Source organism: Myodes glareolus, chromosome 14, assembly GCF_982192425.1.
Source record: "Myodes glareolus chromosome 14, mMyoGla1.1, whole genome shotgun sequence".
Classification (NCBI taxonomy): Eukaryota; Metazoa; Chordata; class Mammalia; order Rodentia; family Cricetidae; genus Myodes; species Myodes glareolus.
This window is the reverse complement of record NC_142039.1, coordinates 16,553,720-16,558,729: the sequence shown is the minus strand read 5'-3', so window position 1 is coordinate 16,558,729 and position 5,010 is coordinate 16,553,720. Positions and strand designations below refer to the sequence as shown.

At 48.5% G+C, this 5,010-nt stretch overlaps 1 long non-coding RNA gene across 1 annotated transcript; it reads right to left on the bottom strand.

Moving 5' to 3' along the window:
* Nucleotides 1-575: 575 nt before the first annotated feature.
* Nucleotides 576-4,275, bottom strand: LOC146891930 (uncharacterized). Its single transcript, XR_015004945.2, has 2 exons — nt 4,147-4,275; nt 576-816 (listed from the first exon to the last, which is right to left on the bottom strand). It is a non-coding gene; the product is annotated as an uncharacterized LOC146891930 (long non-coding RNA).
* Between the last annotated feature and the right edge of the window lie 735 nt (nt 4,276-5,010).

Sequence of the window (5,010 nt, the reverse complement as noted above, 5' to 3'; positions counted from 1 at the left end):
CCAGCAACATGACACAGGAACGCTTTTCAAGGGGACTTTCCAGGATATAGGATCAGTCTGGTAAGTAAGAATTTGCCAGAAGATAGAATATAAACCTGCCAAATCGGTTTGTATTCCAACTGCAGCCACTTGGGCAGAATTGTGGGCGAATACCTATCCGTTTGCTCAAACAATTCTCTTATGTTTGGTTTTCTTTTAACTTGAGACGGGCTTTTGCTTCTTTTCTCCCTTTTTATCTTTTTTTTTTTTTTTTTTTTTTTTTTTGCAGCTGGCTCTTAGATATGCTCAGGCCAGCCTGTTTATCTGGCATGCTTTAGAAGACACCCTCCCCTCCCCCTGCCATTGCTTTCTCCCACCTTCCTCACCCCCAACTCCAGTTTGATGGCATCTTTTCTTGCTAATGGTATTTTGACTTGCCTTTTATACAGTGCTAAGCCACAGTGAGACAGGAATACGCTCTCCTTATTTTATCAGGCGCTTTTGTTGCTCCAAGCTGTTTTCTAACTGTGTGTATTTTCTGATTTGGCTCCAAGCTGGGAAAGGGGTTGATATTCAAGGAGAGGCTGGACACCATGTCGGGTCAGTTGGTCTTTAAAGGAAGTAAGCTGTCATTGCCCACATGCCGAAGCTCAGAAGTGGAGCTCAGTGAGGAGCTGGGCCCCAACAGGCCAATCAATTTCAATTAAGGGGATTAAAAGTCTTGAGCACACAGAAGTCTGGCCACGTGCTTCTGAATGCCCTGGCCTTCAGCATCCTGCAGCAGGCAGTAGACTCCAGAAGCATTGAACTTTGTCTTTTGGGTCAATGTCCAGGAGACTGTCAGGAAAGAACACAAAAGGAAAAATGGCTGTTTGTCCAGGGGGTCTTACTGGCAGTTTGGGGCAGGATCTTTACTTTATACAGGGTGGAGCTGTTCAATATAGCATCACTGAGAGGGACTGCAGACCTAAGCTAACATGCCGGCAACCCAAATCCAATCCCAACAAGACCAACGCCTACATAGGTACTAGTAGATGAACCTACAATAAGTCTGCCACAGTCTTACCTCTGAGCTGCTCTCTGGAGGGCAAGGAGACCACTGTGCTTCCTGGGAGAAGCAAGTCTCCTGGTTGGACCCTCCCTATCCTGGGCACGGCAGAAGCGCTACACACTGGGTTCTAGGTCTCTGTTCTCTAACTGCCTGGGCCTTCTTGATGTGTAGACTGTAATAGGGTAAAGCCAGGGCAAGGATTACTGGGAGGGACAGGCAGGGAGCCAGGGAGAGATAAAATCCAGGCAGAGGAGAGGGACTTTGGCATCATAGACTGAACCTATTTCTGTCTCTGGTCTCCGACTCTTACAGGCTCTGCCTTGGCCCTGCGGATGTAGTTAGTTAGCGTTCCCCTCCAGCTCCTCCCAGACCCCCTCCCCACAGATTCCTTCAACTTTATGTACTATCTCTCTCTTTTAAAATAATCCACTCAGTCTAATTAGTGCTGCCCATACACACACGAGTACAGGAGCAGGCACTGGGGCATAGTCAGCCTACCAGAGACCACATCCCTAAAGAAAACTCGCTCTGTCGTCAGCTGTCAATGACTCCTCGGCTGGGGTGAGAGCTTGTGTGTCCCCACATCCATGTGGGCTGGCTTGAACGTGTACAGGTCCTGCACAGGCAGTCGCAGCTGCCACGAGTGCAGAGCGCCATGGCCTCACCACGTCCAGAAGACACTCTGTCTCCAGCACTACCTGACCTCTGGCTCCACAGTCTTTCTGTCCCTTCGTCCTTGATATCCTGGAGCCTTGGGTAGAGGAGGTGCAATAGAGATGTCCCATTTAAGGCCGAGCACCCCACAGATACCCTGCACGTGTGTGTGCACGCATGTGTGTGGGCATGCGTGAGTGTGTATATGTGTGTGCATGCATGTGTGCACATACGTGTGTGTGTGTTTATGTATGTGCATGTATGTGTGAACGTGTGTATATGTGTACAAGCATGCGCGCGTGTACACAAGTACATGTATGTGTGTGCATGTGTGTGCGCCTGCATGTGTGTGTGTGTGTGTATGTGTGCTCAAAGGAGAGTTGTGCTCAAGTGCCCTAGTGGCAACTGCATTTAAGATTTTGGGGATTTCTTGAATTTCCTTGTGCAATGGGTCTCTAAGAGCCGTGTGGCTCATAGCCTCACACTTTCGGGGTTCATCGCTCAGCTCTCTAGGCCACTCCCACTCTCACTCCCACTTTCTTATTCCTAATAAGCTGTCTCCATCCCTATTTCTAACTCTGTGTCCCTGCTCCAGTTCTTTGCCGCGGGACACGAGAACCGGGCCGGATACTTCAGCAGGGCCTGGGAATAAGATCTGTTCTTCCTTTTTTTTCTTTTTTCTTTTTTTTTTTAAATTGTGAGTGTGTCGTGTGTGTGTGTTTTAAAGAACTTATGGGAGTGGCCAACCAATGACTGGTCCAACTTGAGACACATCCCATAAGAGGGAGCCCTTGCCTGACACTGTCTGAAGGGCCAGGAACCAGAGGCTGGACATCCCAGAGACCTAGGGTAGACCCAGACCTGGCTTGTGGGAGGCACGGGGGAGTCAATGAAATGACTCCTCTGTTACACTTGTAGACCACAGCCTGGCGTGATCATCAGAGAAACATCATCTAGCAACGGATGGGAGCAGATGCCGAGACCCACAGTCAAACATTAGGCAGAGAATCCCACAGAAGAAGAGGGAGGAAGGATTGTAGTTCACAGAGCCAGCTAACCAGGGCTCACAGAGTCTGAACTGACAGACTGCATGGGACTGATGTATGCCCTCTGCATATATGGTATGGTTATAGCTTGGTGTTCTTGTGGGGCTCCTAACAGTGAGAGCTGTCTGACTCTTTCTTGCTTTTGGGACCCTTTTCCTCCTACTGGGTTGCCTCATCCAGTCTTACTGTGAGGCAATGTGCCTAATCTCATTTCAACTTGATAGGCCATGTTTGGTTGCTATCCCTGGGAGGCCTGCCCTTTTCTGAAGGGACATGAAGGGGGAGTGGATCTGGGAGAGAGGAGAGGTGGAAGGAGAGACTGGGAGGGGAGGAGGGAGGTTAACTGGTCGGGATGTAATACATGAAAGAATAATAATAATAATAATATAAAAGAGTTCCTCACAACTTATTTTTTGATGTGAAGGTTGCCCATCTAGAGACAATATCCCTTTTATACAGATAGATCACTAGTAAAAATAGTAAAATAGCAATTAATTGTGATTAAGACCTAAGTGTGTATGGCCTTCGGACATGGCCTTCCTTCCTAGCACTAACCTGTGATTTACTAAGAATCTCACAAGAAACCTCATTTACAGTAAAAGACATCGCTTAACGCAGTTGTGCAAACCTTGTGACCCTGAGTTATCTCATCAGATCCCAATATAAACCCAAGGCACCCCTGCAGCAGCTCTACAATCTCATTTATTGACAAGGAGGGCAGAGAAGAAGGGAGACAAGTTTCTCAAGAACTCTTTGAGATGTGACTTGAGGGCTGCCGAAACCGTAGGACATCACTCTCCTTTGCAAAGCCCACATCCACATTTCTCCCTGAGTGCTTTCCTGTTAACCCCCACACTAACACCCACAAGTTAAAAGCAGCAACAACAACCACTCTTCCTACTGAACCCCAACTGTGAGTCATGCTGAAATTCCTCGCTGTGAAGTCAAGACTCCTACCTTCCCCTGAGGTCTTTAGAGACCTCAGGTTGCTGCACATGTCCCTGACCCACACCCCGGTGCTCATGCCCTCAGTTACCAAATGTCCCCAAAGAGTGTCACCCCCTTTCCCTTCCTTCTCCAGGATAGCCTATCGATAAGAAAGCAGCCAAAAGATAAGCAGCAGAGAGAATTTAGAGCCCCATTGGGAAAGCAGGTCCCGGAAGAGAAGAGGCAAATCATGGCTTGAGCCTGCCCTTTGTCTAGAAAGCCAGTGCTTGTCCTTGGTCCCGCCAGTCGGCAAGTCTCATTGCACCTGCTTACATCCCAGTTCCTGACCTTTCCTGCCTCCTGTGGCTCTCTCTTCTCCAAAGGCACTTCCTCCTTCCTGTCTTTCGGGCCCAAGGAGACCTGGCTTCAAGGCTGACTCAGTCCCTGCTCCCCCAGCCTCTTTGACTCCCGACCTGTCCAGCCACTCACACGTCATCCACATGAAGCCACAGTTGCCGAGAAGCCACAGTTGCCGAGGTGTAGTTACCGAATCCTCACAGGAAGATTCTCCTGGCCCTCTAGACAGGAGCTAGCAGCGCCCACAGCTCAGTCCCTTCCAGCTGCTTACAAAGAATACCACGGATTGCTGTGTAAATGAAAGGCATTTATTGTTCATAGCTGGGAGCCAATGTCAAAGCAGATTTGGTTTCTGGTAAGGGTTCTGTAATGAGATCTGGTGCCCTCTTGAGGAAGAGACCTGGTCAGTCGTCCTCATCAGCTTAGACCGTGAAACTCAATATGGATAAGTTCAACAGAACCACCATATACAGGCTGCCCATGCATGCTTCAGCATTGCCAGGGCATAAATTTCATTCATTTTATTTTCATTGATGGCTTCTTTGAGGTGTGCCCTCACTTGGTGGAAGGTCTCTGGGCCATGTGCTCATAGACACAAGTGTATTTCTGAAAGGTCCACTCTAAAGACCTAGTCACCTCCCAGAGGCCTCACCTCGTAAGAACATTACCTTTGGAATTGGGTTTTAACACAGGGATCTGAGGAAACACACATTCTGAGGCAGGATAGAAAGACGGGGACAATGATGAGGACGTGGAAGGAGAGAGGAACCCGGGACCCTAATCAGCTTCTCACCATCCGGGGATCAAGGATTCTAACACAATGAACCTTTATTTATGGCCTTACTCTCTCCCCAGATGAACACCTCTGCTTCTCTAGGAATCTTATCAGAAACCCCATTTATAGTAAAAATATGTACCCTAACCCTCCTGTGCAACCCTAGTGGTTCCTGGTTTTCTTTATCAGATTGTAATTCCATCCATGCAAAGCATCCCCAG